Source organism: Eschrichtius robustus, chromosome 4 (assembly GCF_028021215.1).
Source record: "Eschrichtius robustus isolate mEscRob2 chromosome 4, mEscRob2.pri, whole genome shotgun sequence".
In the NCBI taxonomy this organism is placed as follows: Eukaryota; Metazoa; Chordata; class Mammalia; order Artiodactyla; family Eschrichtiidae; genus Eschrichtius; species Eschrichtius robustus.
The window spans coordinates 54,276,038-54,296,118 of record NC_090827.1 but is presented as its reverse complement, the minus strand read 5'-3'; the positions used below and the strand labels follow the sequence as shown (position 1 = coordinate 54,296,118).

General features: G+C 39.1%; 1 protein-coding gene across 1 annotated transcript in view; it reads left to right on the top strand.

Annotated features, from left to right (window-relative positions):
- The window catches only part of ENOPH1 (enolase-phosphatase 1), a 35,432-nt gene that overhangs the window by 2,516 nt on the left and 12,835 nt on the right, over window positions 1–20,081 (top strand). The gene's annotated exons all lie outside the window — the stretch shown is intronic.

The window sequence follows — 20,081 nt, the reverse complement described above, 5'->3', positions numbered from 1 at the left end:
TTTCTTTGCCTGGCCTTGGGGTTTTAAATGACACAGCTGGTATGAGAGCACTTTAATCAGTAAGAAGTACCATAAAAGTATATGGCAGCAAATTTCAATATACACCACCTCTAGGTGGTAGGTATAAGAGTGAGCCCTTGGAACAGAATAACTATAGTTGAGTCTCACTATATCGGGGGGGTTGCTTCTACACTCAGCGTACACTGTGAAAGTTGAGTATTTTCAAAAATTGCCCTTGAACTACCCTTAGGAAGTCAGTTCTCTTTGGAGATTGATTCCGTCTTTCAGTAAGTCATATGCAGCCATTTTTCCTTCAGGGTTGAAACGTATCCCTGCTTCTTCCTTTGAGTATCAGAGGAAGTTGGTTTGGGATTAGGTGATGTAGATGAAAAATATATTGTGTCAAACTTTAGCCTCACAATGAACCATTCATGCTGTAAGAGACCCTGAGGAACTGAGGCTGTCCAAGGGCACAGAACACCTTCATTGAGTAGAATGGCAGACAGATTGCCAGCACTGGTTATGTTTTTTTTTCCCTTTCTCTCCCTCTCTCTTTTTTTTTGCTGAGCACTTAGAGTTGAATGTGTATATGATGCAACTTAACTATATAAGATGACACTGACAGTCCTGGATATCTTATGGGATTCCATAGAATCCTCCCAGTTTGGGTGCTCTGAGGACAGGCTGTTGCTCTATCAGGGCATGCCTTCAGCCTTTGGGCTCCTGGCAACAATAAACAATGTTTTTACTTCCTGCTATTATGTCTTATTTTCTTTGGTCCAATTTCTAGAGAGGGAAGGGTTCCTAGCTTGGATCATCTAGTCCATGTCACAACCAGCTAATTAATTTCTCATATGAATCAACTGATGCCTGGAGGGATGTCTTTGTGAGGATCATCACAATGTGTTGGGGACAGAGCAGCAATAGATGGTTCCCAGTGCATGTGAGTCCTCGAAGCCACCAGCGCACTGCAGGACGTGTGCCTCTGGAGTTTCTTTTCTTTTCAAGCGCTAACTTTGATTCTCTACAGTGGTGATCTCCCAACATTTTTTGGTCATGTACATCATCAGCAGAATTGGAGCAGGCACTACCAATAGAATTTATTGTGTACACATATTACTGTACTATTATTAAGTTGTAAAGTAAATTGGAATTTAAAGATGAGATTTAAATGATAAGCGTAAATGAATGTTATTGCATTCACTTCCCTTCTCCCCTTGAATCATCTTGCGTGCACCTCACAGAGCCACTGCTTCATCTTTGTCCGTGTGATGTGATATTCATTTTCTGACTTTGTGCAGTGTATTATAACAGTGTTTTTAGTCTGTAAGCTATGAAATAACACCATTACCAGTCCTTATGGTTATCCTGTCAAGAACCTTCAACTATTGTTCTTGAGTTGGAGAAAATGGTGTCTTGTTTCTGAAAATGCTCTATAATTTGGTGCCTTTCCTGCCATTACATGTCAAGTTAGTACATGTAACAACAGTTGCGGCAGTTATGTTCTGTGAAGTTACCGTGAACGCCATCTCAGCAAACACTGAATCATTGCCCCTAGGGAAAATGCAGGGTTTGGTTCCTGTGAGCCTCTGGTCACAGCATATTTGTCAACTGATCAGTACATAACCTTGTTTTCTGTGTGTTTCTGTTTGCCTTATTTAATATATATCGTTGATCCATTAACATTGAACTCACTGCCAGTAGCGCTATAGCTTATGCTTTAGCGAAGCTTATGTAACACATGTGTTTTCTCTGTAAGGCAGCTTTCTTGCCTTTAGGAACACCAGACAGCACTTTGCTTGGGGACCATTTTAAAGTGCACACTCACCAACAAAAAGCACACAATGTGAAAAATGTGGCGCTAAGTAGACCTTGAAAAGGATACTTGTTTAAAACATGAGAAGGTTAAATAAGAAGGCAAAGCATCACATACTGGGAACGTGTGCATCTGGTTTTTCACAGTCTTAGCTGTTCTGCTCGTGTATGTACCTGTCCTCAAAAAATTGGGAAAGTGCAGTGAGTAATGATTTTGGGGTTACAAATAAATTTTAGTGAGTAGGAGAATTTGCAAATACAGAATTTTTAAATAATGAGGATTGGCTTCGTAGAGTAGTGTTTATAAGGATGGGCTTGGAGACTGTGCAAGTCTTGATTAGCATTCTGGCTCTTCCCTAAATGATTTATGGAAAGTTAGTTAATGTCTCTGAGTCTAGGTACATATTCCCTCAGCTGTACTTTGGGGATATCAACCTCATAAGGCTACTGTGAACATTTAATGAATGTTTAGCCCTTGAAAAAACTTTATAAAAATAAATATATTTCCATCAATATTTCATCCACCATCTCAACAAATCTTGTCAGGGAGTAGTGGGCAGGGGTGAGGGCATGTTTTTCACTTATGCCTTAGGAAAACTTTTTGTGCTTGGAAATAAAATCTTTGTAATAATTAAGAACCTCTCATTAACTGAAAGTATGAATCTGATTAGAATATTTGTCCCTAAAATATAGTAAGTGGGTCATGGTGAGTACCCTTGCCAATGGCTCTTTATATCTGTGCTTCTCAGACTTGAATGTGTTTACAAATCATCTAGAGATCTGTCTAAAATGTAGTTTCGGATTCAGAAGATCTGGAATGGAACTTTATTTTTTCATTTTTAATGACATTTATTGTTTTCTTTCTAATTTTACAAGCAATATATGTTCATTGCAGATAACTAGAAATACGTAAACGCATAAAGTAAAAACTAACAATCACCCATAATCTCCACCCCCGCAGAGATAACCATTGTTTGCATTTTGATGCATTTCCTCCCAGTGTCTACATTTTTTTTTTAATGAAAGTATAATTGACCTACAATATTATGTTAGTTCCAGGTGCACAACATAGTGATTAGATATTTCTATACATTACAAAATGATCACCATGGTATGTCTAGTTACCATCTGTCACCATACAAAGATATTACAATATGATTGACTATATTCCTCATGCTATACATTTCATCCTCATTTATTTTGTAACTGGAAGTTTGTACCTCTTAATCTCCCTCACCTATTTCACTAATCCCCCAACCCCCTCCCCTCTGGCAACCACCTATTTCTTCTCTGTATCTATGACTCTGTTCTGTTTTGTTATGTTTGTTCATTTGTTTTTTTAGATATGTGAAATCAGATGGTATTCGTCTTTCTCTGCCTGACTTACTTCATTTAGCATAATACCCTCTAGGTCCATCCATTTCACAAATGGCAAGATTTCATTCTTTTTTATGGCTGAATAATGTGGAATGGAACTTGATGCTGAATTTCGAACAGGTTCCCAGGTGATACTGTGGTCCATGGACTGAACTCTACTTAGGCTTTTTTTTTTTTTTTTTAATAAATCTATTTTATTTATTTATGTTTTGGCTGTGTTGGGTCTTCGTTGCTGCACATGGGCTTTCTCTAGTTGTGGCGAGCGGGGGCTACTCTTTGTTGCGGTGCACGGGCTTCTCATTGTGGTGGCTTCTCTTGTTGCAGAGCACGGGCTCTAGGCGCATGGGCTTCAGTAGTTGTGGCACATGGACTCAGTAGTTGTGGCTCTCGGGCTCTGGAGTGCAGGCTCAGTAGTTGTGGCGCACGGGCTTAGTTGCTCCGTGGCATGTGGGATCTTCCCAGACCAGGGATCGAACCTGTGTCCCCTGCATTGGCAGGGGGATTCTTAACCACTGTGCCACCAGGGAAGTCTCTGTAGTTAGGCTTTATACAAATTCGTAAGTTCTACCTGTGCCGAGGTCTGTTAGCGCTCCTCTTTTCCAATGGCTCAGAGGAGGTGATAGAGCAGACCAAGGGTGTAGGTGAATTAGGGGAGGTCTGTCATCATTAACAGAACCAAAACCTCTCAAAAGTCAAGTGAATTGACAAAGGAGAGCAAGATGATGAAATAAGCTGGTAGACAACAAAGCATTAAGCAAGTGGCCACTTCCCCAGCTTTTGCAAATTGTCTTCCAGAAACTGAACTGTAAAAACAATTTTCTTAATAATAGAAATAGAAAGGAGTTATGTGTACTTATAGGGAAGCAGGATAACAGGCCTGAAAATTCCTGACAGATCTCCAAAATTCCTCTGCGGCTCCCTCTTCTCCCTCACTACCACCATCTTATGTCGTTTTCTAGATAATTTGTTAGTAGAAACATTTCACTGAATGTCTGTACAACGGGGACCTGAAGAATAAGGCTTTAAGTGTCCTGGCAGACGGGCAGGTGAGTAGTGCCTTGCTTTAACCTGCTTTATTAGTTCCTGTGGCTGCTGTAACTAATTGCCGTAAGTTTAGTGGTTTAAAACAGTACAGATTTATCATCTTACAGTTCTGGAGGGTCACAACTCTGAAATAGGTCTCAGTGAGCTAAAAGGAAGGTGTTGGCATGGTGTGTCCCTCCTGGAGACTAGGGGAAAACTCTTCCTTGCTATTCCAGCTTCTAGAGGCTACCCACATTCCCTGGCTCTTGGCCCCTTCTTCTGTCTTTAAAGCCAGCAGTGTAGCATCTTCAGACTGATCCTTCACTCTCTGACTTTGACGCTCCTACTTCCCTCTGTCACTTGCAAGGACTTTGATTATATCAGGCCCAACCAGGTAATCCAGGGTAATCTCCCCATCTTGAGATCCTTAATTTAAATCATGTCTGCAAAGACCCTTTTGCCGAGTAAAGTAACATAGTCATAGGTTTTGGTGATTAGGAACATGTACATTTGAGGGTAGGCGGCAGTTTCCTCTCTACCACACTTGGCTAGCACCAACATTTCTGACTAATAGATCCCTTTACAGGTTCTTGGCTACATCAGAGTTCGGCTTTATAGTAGCTCCAATTTTGTTTTGAAATTTATTATTTATGGTACTGGATAGGATCTATAAATTTTTTAAAAAAATGACAGTTTTTTTTTTTTTTTTTAAAGATTGTGTTTCTCTTAAGGATTGTGGTGATGTGGAGGTTGGTAAATACAGTGTTTAAGGGACTGGAGTTTTACCTTAAAGAACAAGATATTTGGCAAGGTTTGAACAAGACTAAGGGAAAAGAAGAGATCTCAAACTGAACGTTCTATGTTAGAAAATATGAATTAAGCAGACAAATCCTTGATCCTATAGATAATATTTATTTGAAGTAGCAGATACTCATTTAGTTGAAAATCAAAATGATAAAGATATTCATTCAATTAACAACAGAATAATGTTTGTGTGCTTTTCTGACGTTTGTTTAATGAATTTCTTTGGACTCTCTTGACATTTTATGTTAAAGCACTTTTAGAAATAGCTAATACATTCTTGATTGTTTAACAATACTTGTAATTTACTCTTTTATGTTCTCATATTCTAACAATATATTTTGGAAGATAATAGTCAGGAAATGTTGAAATTGACATTTTTTTCTCATGAAAATGGTTATGTTAATTTTATGGTCTTTCTAAGAAGAGAGCTTGTGTTGTCTGATAGTATCTCCCAACTTTAGTTAAATATCCATTTGGTAAGTTTTATCATTCTGCTCTCAGTATGAAACGGCTAGACGACTACCCACAAGAAACAGCAACCAGGAGCTTGCTTCCACCTGTGCTGTTTATTATTGGTGCTAGTAACTGTAACTGTGTCATTTTCCCTGGCTTCATTCAGTCTAGGGATTTAGGCTTCTTCATCTTCAAGAATGGGATAGTAGGATCTGTCATGCTTATAAGGTAGTGATGAAGATTGAGATAGAGTGCAAAAACCTTTGAAAAATATAAAGCCCTGTAGAAACACTGATTATAATGCAGGAAATATCAGACTGTTTGGTGGAGACAGAAAGCGCTTATGAAGGGTCAGTGTGGAAAAGGGGGAAGTAACATTTACTGAAACCCACTGTGATTACCTCCGCCTCTGCTCCTTATGGCCCTGGCCAGAAATAAGTTAAGAACGAGATGCAGAACTTGGCTAACCTCAGAGAACTTGAGGAGGCACTGGAATGGCAGGACTGCCTTGATAAGTAGCTGTTGATGGGTTGATTAACATTCCCCAAACCTTCCCAGTTGCTCAGGATTCCTAAAGGGAGATATACCCATGGTGGTATGTGAGAGGAATTTTGTTGATTCAACTTGAGACAAGGGGAGGAGCCTTTGGAGAATCACTGTATTGGGTCTGAGTATATCATGAGGTGGATTAGAAAACACCTCCGGCCTTAATTTCTGGTCTCTTATTTGTCTACCGCCTTCCATATCATGGCACTTGCATAATCTTTCCAGCCTAATCAATCTTCCCTTCCTTTCACTCACATTTATTTGAATACCTATCATGTGCCAGGCTCTGCTAGGCAACCAAAATCCTTAAAGCTGCTGCTGCCACCCGTAAGGAACCTTGTAAGGAAGACAGGTACATGAACAGGTTGTCTTTGCACCATCAGAATCCTTTGTGGTTTCCTGTTGGCTCAAAGATAGTTTCAACTCCTCCACTTCAGTGAATTGGGTTTTCCAACTTTCTATTCCTCTGTTTCTTTACACTTTTTTTTTTTATAGCTGAACATGCCCATTTGGGTCATGCCACACTTTCATGCCACCACCATTCCTCCAGCTTGGGATGTCATACTTTTTCCTCTCCAAGTGCAGGTTGGTTCCATGTACTTATTAATTTAAAACATATTTATCGTGTTAGGTTATGGGAATACACAGGTAAGACCTGCTTCTGCTTTCAAAGGACTTCTGTTTAAGCAGGAATTTCAAAATCCTCTCTCTCCCTCCTTTGCAGGGCCATGTATTTGCCACTGTAGCAGATGCTGCCTTGTGGTGGTGTCTGTGTGTGCTGTCTTCCAGCAATGCGGAGAGCTCCTTCAGGGCAGAAAGCAGAGCCTGGCATAGTACTTGCACATAAGGCATTCAGCAAATGCTTGTTGATGGTGATATGATGCATTCTAGAATGGGCCTGGGAGGGGTTGGTATTGCTTCTCCCACTTCTGCTATCCTTGCTATTTCAGATTTCCTCAAGGTGATACTTTATCTTATTTGCACAGTATGCAATTTAACTGATGTATATCTAGAGTCTCATTAGAATAGTCATTGACCCAAGATTTCTAAAACCTCTGAGTTTTAGAGAAAGAAATCAGTTAACAATGGAAATTAAAAACCATAAAAAAATTTTGATTAACAATTAAATTTAAGTATTTAAAGAGCTAAATACATTATTCTGTGGAAACTTGTATCTGTTAATGTGAGGATAGAGGAAAGTGTTTTTTCCCCAAAATTTTTCCTCAAAAATTAATTCACACTTGTTATGAATTGCAAACATTACAGAAGAGTATAGTGTAGAGAATGAATGCCCTTTCTGCTCCTACCACCCAGCAATAGTCATTAAGAGTTTGGTGAATATTCCTCCTGATTTTTTTCCCTATGCATACAGTAAAGTCACTTAGATCCTTGAAAGGAATGTAGTCACATTGACCCCCAAAAAGGTACCAATTCTAATAAATAACCCCTGTTTTGAAAATACATAGATAGGCCTTCATCTCGCTCAGATAAACTTTTAAAGGATATCCTGTGTTTAGCTCTGAAAAGTCGTACCTTGTCTGATGGTTCTTAAAATTTTCCATCCTTACAGCTCACCCCATGTCACCCCTTCACTAAAAAAAAAAAAAAAAAAAGTATTCTTTTTACAGTAAAAGCTTATTTTTGTATAAAACTTTAGATTTTCACACTTATTAACTCAATTTTCAAAATTGGTTTCGGTGGAGGTAGCGGTCATAAGAGGGGTGGAAGCCAACCCACCCTGATCCTCTTGCATCTGGTTCTCCATCACCTTTCTGCATTGTGTGGAAAGTTGGTAGCTCTGTCCTCAGAGGCCCTACTGGAAACTCACTGGACCCTTCCCAGGGGACTCCATTTCAGAACCATGGATTTCTTTTCAAACACAGAATTCTTTAATACAGAAAAGTGTTCTTTGTCTTCTGGGTATGTACGTGAGCGGTTCATTTCTTAACTTGATTTTCTTTTCAATGATTCATTATGTGACCTTCTAACAAGTTCCTTTTCTTAAGTCTAAAAAGTGTGGAGCTGATCCCTTTACTGAGTAGAGAGAGACTAGCACATGTGTTGTGGAAACTAGTGGTAATCCTGGCAGTGGGACCTGGGTGGGACTTCAGAGAGGAGCTCGTGGTTAGACTGGCGTTTGGCAGCTAACCTGGTGTGCTCCGAGAGGCTGGCTGACTCCTGCCCTGGGCCTTGTGTGGGTCCAGTAAGCTAATTCGATCCCTTCTCCTGGGATGATCGGGTTCTGGGGATCTGACTCTTCAAACTAAAAAAAAAAGACCTGTTTGATAAACTATAACCATAGTTTCTTAATTTATACTTAACCTTTATGTGCCTTTGTGAAATGGAGGAAATAAGGGCACTTGTTTCATAGAGCTATTATGAGAATTGAAATGACATAATTCAAGCCATTCATTAATCAATTCATTGAGTAAATTTGGAGTGCCTTGGGAACAGTGGCAGGTGGTGAGAAGTGATAAGATTCTGGATGTATTTTGTAGGTAGGGCTGACTCATTTGCTGATGAATTGGTTGGATGTGGCATGTGAGAGAAAAAGGAGTAAAACACGACTCTAAGGCTTTTGGCCTGAGCATCTTGGCAGGATGGAGCTGCCACTTACTGAGATGGGGGAGATGTGGGAGGAGTAGGATTAAGGGCTAGAAGCAAGAGTTTGGTTTCAGACATCCAAGTGGAGATCTGGGGTAGGCAGCTGGAAAAAATCAGTCTGGAGTTCAGGGAAGAGGTCCAGGCTAAAGCTATGGATTTGGGGGTCATCAGCAACAGATGGTATTTAAAATCATGGATTAGATGAGATCACTAAGGATTGACTGTAGAATGAGAAGTGCCTGGAATAGTGAGGGGTTAGTCAGTGTTGGCAGTTATTCCCACTATTACTACGATTACTCATATTATTCCTACTTATTAGAACTGTTACAGAACTGCCAGGTGAACCAGAATCTCTCATTCTTTTTAGTACAAATCTCTTTGAGAAAAGTGGTATTAGAAGTTTCTATAGAGAATATAATATCAGGATCCAGGGATTTGGGTGATCCTAATGAGTTGTGCTCCCCGAAGTCATTCACCCACAGAGCTGGATAGGCTCAGGCATTAGAATTCAATAGACCTGGGTTTGAGTCTTGGCTTTACTTTGTACCAGCAGTGAAACCTTTTTTTTTTTTTTTTGACAATAAAATGATTTTATTTTATCAAGCAATATTCTGTTAAAATAAAACAGCATTCAAGGAATTTAATGTAACCCAGTAATATACTTCATATTAGCATTCATCCTCAATATTAAAACATGTGGCATTATTATACAGTCTTCAAATACACATCATAGTCACTTAATCTGTCATGTCTTATTAGAATCTGCTTTCAAAAGCGGTGTTGTTCCTAATAGGAAATATAATATTGATTATACGATGATAAAATAAGCCAGCTGTAGTGGGCTGAATGATAGCCCCCCAAAAGATTTCTATTTCCTAATCCCTGGAACCTATGAATGTTAACTTACTGGAAAAAAGGAGTATTGACAGAGATGGAGAAATCACCCTTGATTATCTGGTGAGCCCTAAGTTCAATGCCAAGTGTCCTATAAGAGACACAGGGAAGATAGATGCACAGAGAAGGAGGAGGCAGTGTGAGCACAAAGTCAGAGATCGGAGCGATGCAGCTACAAGACCAGAAAACGGAAGCGGCGAGGAATGGAACCTCTCCTAGAGTCTTTGAAGGGAATCAGGCCCTGTCAACATTATGATTTCAGATTTTTGGCCCCCAGAACTGCAAGAGAATAAACATCTGTTGTTTTCCGCCTCACAGTTTGAAGTCATTTGTTACAGCAGCCATAAGAAACTAATACAACACTATTTAAAAGGTGCTTTTTTCAAGTTTAATTATTTTTAAACAATATGAATGATAAATAAAAACTTTAAAGAGATTTTTTTTTTCATGGGCAAACTACGTACATTTATTTCATTGGATTTTAGATTTTTGATTTTTCAGATCAACCTCTTTACTTCTATTAAATAGCATCATGATTAAAAAAGTACAATAGACTAAGATGCAATCTGGAAGACGAACATATAAAAAGGAAAATAGAGATCACCATATCTTAACCATTCGGTAATTGCTCAACAGTTTAGTGTATTTTGTCCCAGTATATGTATTCTACATATATATTTTCTGAAGTTGACACTATTCAGTGTAGAGTGAAACCTTTTTGAACCTCAGCTTCTTCATCTATTCAAAGGGGTCACCTTGCACAGATGATAGGTGGATTCAAGGAAGTAAATGTCAGTTCCTTCCCTGTCTTCTCTGCTCATAGGGACTAGGACTCCATCCTAGAGCCAGTCAGGGTTCCCTCTATGCAACTCATGAGATACTGATATTCTTTCTGTCTCTGTGCTTTTTAAAACCTTATCCCAACTACTAGCCCCTTGTAATGATAACCTTCCTTTGTGAGATGTGATTCATTGCAATTAATTAGATTATAGTTTATCTTTCCTTAATTACAGTTTAATCTTCCTAATGGGATTTAGAAGATACTTGTCTTATGAGCAACATATTTTATTAATTCTTTTTGAGTGCAGATGATGAAATCTAATGTTCATTCCTAAAGGCTTCAGCTTTCAAAGGGGAACAGTTATGTCTCTGCTTACCCTCTGAAAATAGGGACAGCAAAGTTATAATTTCTGAGCCCCTGTGGCCCTTTGTAGCAGTCAGAGCACTGAAACTTCTTTTGGTAGTTCCTAGTGTGGTCTTCAGGAAGGATATTTAAGGAGTAATTCTAATACCACAACTGCTGAAGCACTCTGATGGATGGCATGAGCCACTCCAAGAAGTAGTAAATTTTCCATTGTTAGAAGTGTTCAAGCAGGTACAGATTTCCAGTTATAAAACAAATAAGTCATGGAGATGTAATATACAGCACAGTGACTAGAGTTAATGATACTGTATTGTATATCTGAAGGTTGCGAAGAGAGTCAATCTTAAAAGTTCTCATCACAAGAGAAAAACTTTGTTTTAACTGTGTTGTGATTGATGTCAACTAGACTTATTGTGATCATTTCACAATATATACAAATACTGAACCAATATGGTGTACACCTGAGACAAATATAGTGTTATATGTCAGTTATATCTCAATTTAAAAAAAGACTATATTAATTAAACTTAAAAGCTTCTGCACAGCAAAGGAAACCATAAACAAAATGAAAAAACAACCCACAGAATGGGAGGAAATATTTGCAAATGAAGCTACCAACAAGGGATTAATCTCCAAAATATACAAACAGCTCATGCACCTCTATGTCAAAAAAAACAAAAAACAAAAAACAACCCAATCAAAAAATGGGCAGAAGATCTAAATAGACATTTCTCCAAAGAAGACATATAGGTGGCCGAAAAAAGCACATGAAAAGATGCTCAACACCACTAATTATCAGAGAAATGCAAATCAGAGCTACAATGAGGTATCACCTCACACTAGTCAGAATGGCCATCATCAAAAAGTCTACAGGGCATTCCCTGGCAGTCCAGTGGTTAGGACCCTGCGCTTCCACTGCAGGGGGGATGGGTTCGATCCCTGGTCGGGGAACTAAGATCCAACGTGCTGTGTGGCACAGCCAAAAAAAAAGAAAAAAAAAAGAAGTCTACAAACAATAAATGTTAGAGAGGGTGTGGAGAAAAGGGAACCCTCCTACACTGTTGGTGGGAATGTAAATTGGTACAACCATTATGGAGAACAGTGTGGAGGTTCCTTAAAAAACTAAAAATAGAACTACCATATGATCCAGTAATCCCACTCCTGGGCATATATCCGGAGGAAACTCTATTTTGAAAAGATACATGCACCCCAATGTTCATAGCAGCACTATTTACAATAGCCAAGACATGGAAGCAACCTAAATGTCCATCAACAGATGAATGGATAAAAAAGATGTGGTACTATGGAGAACAGTATGGAGGTTCCTTAAAAACCTAAAAATAGAACTACCATACGACCCAGCAATCCCACTACTGGGCATATACCCTGAGAAGACCATAATTCAGAAAGAGTCATGTACCAAAATGTTCATTGCAGCACTATTTACAATAGCCAGGACATGGAAGCAACCTAAGTGTCCATCGACAGATGAATGGATAAAGAAGATGTGGCACATACATACAATGGAATATTACTCAGCCGTAAAAAGATATGAAATTGAGTTATTTGTAGTGAGGTGGATGGAGTTAGAGTCTGTCATACAGAGTGAAGTAAGTCAGAAAGAGAAAAACAAATACAGTATGCTAACACATATATATGGAATCTAAGGGAAAAAAAAAAAGAGGTCATGAAGAACCTAGTGGCAAGATGGGAATAAAGACACAGACCTACTAGAGAATGGACTTGAGGATATGGGGAGGGGGAAGGGTAAGCTGTGACAAAGTGAGAGAGTGGCATGGACATATATACACTACCAAACGTAAAATAGATAGCTAGTGGGAAGCAGCTGCATAGCACAGGGAGATCAGCTCTGTGCTTTGTGACCACCTAGAGGGGTGGGATAGGGAGGGTGGGAGGGAGGGAGATGCAAGAGGGAAGAGATATGGGAACATATGTATATGTATAACTGATTCATTTTGTTATAAAGCAGAAACTAACACACCATTGTAAAGCAATTATACTCCAATAAAGATGTTTTTAAAAAAAAAAAAAGATGTGGTATATATATGCAATAGAATATTACCCAGCCATAAAATAGAGTGAAATAATGCCATTTGCAGCAACATGGATGGACCTGGAGATGATTATACTAAGTGAAGTAAGTCAGACAGAGAAAGACATCATATAATTATCACTTACATGTGGAATCTAAAAAATGAACTTATTTACAAAACAGAAATAGAGTCACAGATGTAGAAAACAAACTTATGGTTACCAGCGGGGGAAGGTGGGGAAGGGATAAATTGCGAGATTGAGATTGACATATACACACTACTGTACATAAAGTAGATAACTAATAAGGACCTATTGTATAGCACAGGGGACTCTACTTAATACTCTGTAATGGCCTATATGGGAAAAGAATCTAAAAAAAAGTGGTTATATGTATATGTATAACTGATTCACTTTGCTGTACAGGAGAAACTAACACAACACTGTAAATCAACTATACTACAATAAAATTTTTTTTTAAATCTTAAAAATAAAGACTATACACTTTCATTGTAGAAATAGATATGTCAAAAAAAAAAGGGGGGTTTTTTCCCCTAGGTATCTCATGACCCAGAGAAAACCTTTGTAAACCTTTATGTCCATATTCTCTTAGATTTTGTTTTATCCGTTAGACATTTCCGAAAATACGATTATGCTCTATTTTTTATTTCTTATTTAGAGAATGTGATTTGTTCTTTTTTTTTTAATCAATCAATTAATTAATTTTGGCTGCGCTGGGTCTTCATTGCGGCGTGCGGGCTTAGTTGCGGTACGTGGGATCTTAGTTCCCCAACCTGGGATCGAACCTGGGCCCCCTGAATCAGGGGCGTGGAGTCTTAACCACTGGACCACCAGGGAAGTCCCAAGAATTGTGATTTGTTCTTAAGATCCATCAAGCTACTTGATTTTCCTTTGCTTTTTAAAAAAATTAATCAATTAATTAATTTTTGGCTGCGTTGGGTCTTCGTTGCTGCGCGTGGGCTTTCTCTAGTTGCAGCGAGCACGGGCTTCTCATTGTGGTGGCTTCTCTTGTTGTGGAGCACAGGCTCTAGGCACACGGGCTTCAGTAGTTGTGGTGCATGGGCTCAGTAGTTGCGGCTCACTGGCTCAGTTGCTCCGTGGCATGTGGGATCTTCCCGGACCAGGGCTCGAACCCATGTCCCCTGCATTGGCAGGTGGATTCTTAACCACTGTGCCACCAGGGAAGTCCCTTCCTTTGCTTTTTATCCTCTGAGATTAATACAGGAATAATAGCCCACCAGTATTGCCTTTGTGTTGTTTAATTTTCTGGCTGGAAAAATATTAAGTTCTCAAATACTATAAATCATTTGCACTGTGTGGTTCCTTTGGAAGCCTTTTAAAATAGTTTCTTTAAATAGCTGTAGTATTACCCATTACTTTTTTATTACCCATTTTCTTCAAAGGAGACTTGAGTAAATATTATAGCAACAATTTTATCTTTATTGATTCTATGACATTTTCATTAAAACAGCCACTTGACCATAAACAAATCCATATTTGGACTTCTGAACATTTATGAGGCAACTTCTTTCATTAGATCGTCAGAAATATTGTAGCCCTAATGGAGCTTTTTCAGAATGCTATCGTTGAGCTGTGTAGAATAATATAAATTTCTGCTTGCACAGTATCCCATCTAACGTTTAGTGGAATTTAATCCTAGTCCCCTGAAAGACAAGTACTCTCATTTAGTTCTGTAGCCTTTTGTTATATGTACTACTGTAACAACCCCGTAGGTGACTGGTGAACTAAAAATATTTGCACGCTTATAGAATCCTGGGTTTATTGTAGCATTTTTACATACTATAGAATTCTGAAATTATCTATAAATGGATTATAACTATATCTGAAGTTAAAGTATTTATCATCACAGTTATTTCTGGAATTAATTTTAAAGCCTGAAAATTTTCAATGGGCAGGTTTGGGCAATAAGTACTAACTTTAAAAAGTCTATTTTTAGAGCATTCTTATCTGGTATCATAGTACATATCAGGCTATGATATAATTATTGGCTTTTAAAAATAAGCAACTTGAAGGCATTTTATTTGTTTTGCATGATAGATGCTCAATAAGTATGTTGAAAGAATGGATAAAATCTTCACAATTTAGTTATTTGCCCCATGTACTTTCATGTTATGCAGTAACACTTGTGCACTAAAATAGACTGTTCGATCTGCTAGCATGCCAACTCCAGTTATACTAAGTTCAAGCTTCATTGCCTGCCTTTGTGTATTAGTGCAGAGGGGAGTTTTATGGATAGAGGAAAGAGGCAAATTGGATGACCAGGAGTTCTAAAGTAATTTCTAATTTCTAAAGCTTTTCCTAAAAGTTTAGAATTGTTTGAAATCTTGACCTTTTATTTCTGTGCGTTCTCTGAGGAGAGGGTCTCTGGTTTATAACTCTGTTATCAGAAATGTCTGGCACTCAATAGGTCCTCAGTAAATGTTGAATGAATGAGTTGGTTGTCTTTGTGATTTATCCTCTGGGGACTTCTCTGCAATTGTTTATCACTAAATTGGGGTAAAGGTGATCCTTGCCCAGTTTAAATGTTTGTGCTGGAGTATGTAATTAGTGGTAAGGTACTGGATGCTTTCATCTGATTATCTCTAATGACTGCAGTGACTTTGCGTGGTATTGTCATTGCCGTTTAGCAGATGAGAAAACAAGCTCAAAGAGGATAAGCTACTTGAACACAGCTAGTAGAAGACAGAGGTAGGACCCCAGCCTGGCATGCTGCCTGTAGTCTGTCCTCTTTAATTGCTCTCCCACAGAGATTAAGGACCTGGGCTCTCAGGATTAACAGGCTCTGCATGAATTGTTCTTGGTACCAATAAAGCTGGATATAGGAAATTCGACTTTGTGAAGCACAAAGTAAATAATACAGCACTGCATGCGTTTAGAAATTTTTTGAGTACTTTAGCTCTTCAGTTACTGGGTGGCCCTGGATCTGACCAAAAGTTTTCCCTGGGGAATATTCCAGTTGCTTAGGAGTTGGGGAGTAATGGAGGCTGGACGCTGGAGGAGAAGGACCAAATGAGAAAGGTGTAGGATGAGGGATCAAAGGTGGCTTGTTTTTTTTTTAATTGTAACCCATTTAAAACAAGCAAGGATAAAGATTAATGTAATGACTATGCACCAACCACAAAGCTAATTAAACCTTCATATTATGTTTGTTTCAGATCTTAAAGAAATAGAACATTACAGCTATAACCGAGGCCCTGAGCACATCCCATTTTGTATTAGAGTTTTATTCATATGTTAGAGTTTATATTCATGTTGATAAATACAATTTTAGTACATTCATTTTTAACTGCTGTGTAATGTTTTAGAGTATGAATATACCCGTTTATTCTCTAGCTGATGACAATTTAGGTTGTTTCCAATTATTTTGCAGCATACCCAGTGGGACAGTAAACTTTTTTTTTTACTTTCTTCTCTGCACATGTGTGTCTGCCTAGGAGAAGAAGCGCTGTGTGTGTGCGCCTTCGGTTCTGCTGCATCTTCTCAGATAGCACTCTCAAGTGGGGGCGGGTTTGCAGTCCTGCCACAGTGCATGAGTGCAGGAGAGATGCTAAGTGGGAGAAAGCAAGGAATGAGGAGGGGCATGCTGAGAAAACCGAGTATTTCAAGAAAATCAGAAGTATATCAGCCCAGTAAAAGCAATCTCTTGCAGAAAAGGAAAGCTGTCAATCTTAGCTCTTCATTTTCCTTCTTTAAGGTCAAAAATGAGTTTTTATTGAGCTTAAACAAAGCTTTTGTGTCAAGTATGCTGAAAATTTTGCCTGATCACACTGTTCTGAATCTGCTGAGTGATCCATTACTTACTGGAATGCACCATGAGAACAAGCAAAATTGAATGACTTCTTTATTTTTACTGGGGCAGGTGAAATTTGAAAAACGTATTGTGAAGAGAGGTAAACACTTCAGTCCTACCATTTCAAAAAAATCCATGATATCTTTCTTGTGTTGTATATTTTCATTTGGGAGTGCAATTGAAGTTGAACTTAGAATTGGGTCTTCTGAAGTGTTAAAAAATTCTAATTATGGAGCCAAGCCTTTGTTCCAGTCAGGGAAATTCTATGCACACTAAAAAACATGGTTTTATTCATAATGATCTATTAACTATGTCCTAACCAAGTCATCCCTCAGGCCTGTTAGCAGGAAATAAAATAAAAAGTTTTCTGTCAGCTTCCTCTTTTTTTTTTTTTTTTTTAATTGAAGAATCGCTGACTTAAAATATTAAATTAGTTTCAGGTATACAACATAGTGATTTGATATTTTTATACACTGCAAAATGATCACCAGGATAAGTCTAGTTTCCATCTGTGACCGTACAAAGTTATTACAGTATTATTGACTATATTCCCTATGCTGTACATTGCATCCCTATGACTTATTTATTTTATAACTGGAAGTTTGTACCTCTTAACCCCCTTCACCTATTTGGCCCATCCCCCCCACCCCCTCCCCTCTGCCAGCTTCTTTCTTCTCTCTTTGCCCTTGTTCACTCTCTGGCAGTAGTAGTTAAGAAACTCTTACGATGCAGAAGCTTGTAATAAGGAGGAAGCGGAAAGGGAAGAGAGGGAGAAGACACAGATCAGTGGTTTTCAGCGCAAAGCTGGGTGGTGGGCTGCTACTGGTTAGTACTAATCAGAAGAAGCCGGGTGTGCCGTTTGGCACAAATGACCCTGCGGTAGCACATGCTGGCGCTTCGTGAATTGGAGCCCATTCTTATTTTTACATTTGGTGAGCCCTCTCTGCACGGAGGAGGATTGCTTGTCTCCAGGGCCTTTTGCACACTACGGGAGTCTTTCCCTACCCACACTGTTCTCTCTGTGTGGAACATTCTCTCTGCTAGTCTTCTCCAGGTTAGTCCTTTCCACCTTTGGTGGTTCTCAGACTTCTTATTCTCAGGATTCCTTTACACGCTTAAAAATTTCTGAGGACCCAAAGAACTTTTGTTTATGTGGATTATATATATATATATTTTTTTTTTTAATAAATTTATTTATTTATTTTTGGCTGCGTTGGGTCTTCGTTGCTGCGCACGGGCTTTCTCTAGTTGCGGCGAGTGGGGGCTACTCTTCGTTGTGGTACGCAGGCTTCTCATTGCGGTGGCTTCTCTTGTTGCGGAGCTTGGGCTCTAAGCACGAGGGCTTCAGTAGTTGTGGCACGTGGGCTCAGTAGTTGTGGCTCGCGGGCTCTAGAGCGCAGGCTCAGTAGTCGTGGCGCATGGGCTTAGTTGCTCCGCGGCATGTGGGATCTTCAAGGATCAGGGCTCAAACCCGTGTCTCCTGCATTGGCAGGCAGGTTCTTAACCACTGCGCCACCAGGGAAGCCCTATGTGGGTTATATTGATCAACATTTACCACATTAGCAATTAAAACTGAGAAATTTAAAAATATTTATTCATTTTAAACAATAAACCCTATTACTTTGTTAACATTAATAAATAATATATTTTTATGAAGAATATTTTGTTTGTTTTGGAAAACATGGTTAGAAGACTGTTTTAGACAATGTTTTACATTTTATAAACGGGCTAGGAAGATGGCTGGATTCTCATATCTGCATTGGGTCTGTTGTGATATCACACCTGTGTAGCCTCTGGAAAACTATTGTACACTCCTGAAAGAATGAAAGTGAAAAAGGCAAATAACATCTTAGTATTTTTTTGAAAATAGTTTGACCTCGTGGAGCCCTATAAAAGGGTCTCAGGACCTCGGGGGTCCTGAATCTCACTTTCAGAATCATTGCTTTAGATCTCAGTTCTGTTGTCACTTCTCCAGCGAAGCCTTCCCTGACCTCCCTCACTAGGAAAGGTCAAACTTTCCTATTTTATGCCCTAGTAGTACTATGTACCTCTCGTCTGTACCATTTATTAAAGTACCACCTTAACTTTAATGTCTGTTTCTGCTACTTGGCTCCTTGAGATTAGGGATCACGTATGGGTTTTGCTCACAATTACATCCTCAGCCCTTGCCACAAGGGCCTGCCCTGTACTGGGCATTTGGTGCATATTTGAATAAATAAATGAGTGAATCAATTTAAATAAACAGACTTCTTGGATTCCACTTGGTTATAGACTTTCCCTTAAAATGTAAGTCCTTCTCTGAATTGTATACCTGGTGTCTATATCCATAGCATATATTTATTTTCTGTTTTTTCAGACTGATTATTGCTAAGACTGTTGCAGGGCCGTTACGCCCTGCATCTGTGCAGCATTCTGCTGATACTCTGTCTCACCCCTTGCACCACGTTACAATTCTCTGTTTACCTTCCATCCCCCATCCCCCCCCACTAGATTCTTCAGAAGCTTTTTGAGAAAAGGGATTGTGACTTGTTTATCTTTTCAATCCCCTTCTCCATGCCGCATTAGCATATCTTATTATATGGTAGACACTAATATTTTCCTGAATGTGTCAAATTGGATTTGAAAAGATACATACACTACGATTGCATTACATACAATTGTATGTAATTACAACTACAACTACAATTACAATTACAACTACATACACTACAATTGCAAGTAAATGTAAAAATTTTGACCTAAGAAAAATCATGTTCCCAATGAATGGATTACTGACAGGTTATTTATTTCTGAATTGTTTTGCCCATCAGAATACATAGGGTAATTCTGTAGGTATTCTGATTTCCAAGAAAGAATCATGGTGATCAGGTGTTTTTTTAAAACATTTGTGGACTTCCCTGGTGGCTCAGTGGTTAAGAATCCGCCTGCCAATGCAGGGGACACGGGTTCGAGCCCTGGTCCAGGAAGATCCCACGTGCCGCCGAGCAACGAAGCCCATGTGCCACAACTACTGAGCCTGTGCTCTAGATCCTGTGAGCCACAACTACTGAGCCCGCATGCCACAACTACTGAAGCCCGCACGCCTAGAGCCTGTGCTCCACAGCAAGAGAAGCCACCACAATGAGAAGCCCGTGCACCGCAACGAAGAGTATCCCCCGGTCACCGCAACTAGAGAAAGCCCACATGCAGCAGCGAAGACCCAACACAGCCAAAAATAAAGAAATAAATTAATTTAAAAAACAACAACAACAACAAAAACATTTGTCATACGTGGACATCATTCTGTCAGCAGATATTTGAGTTACGTGCATGTCGCAAGTACTGTGGCGTGCAGTGGGGATGTAGCTGTGAGCAGGGTGTACTTGATCCCAACCCTCAAGGATGTATAGTCTAGCCATCTGGTTTGAGTCAGCAAACTTTTTCTGTAAAGGACTGAATACTAAATGTTGAGACTTTGAGGGCTATATGGTCTTGGTTACAAGTACTCAGCTCTGCATTGTGGCTCCAAAGTGGCCATAGACACCCTGTAAACAAATG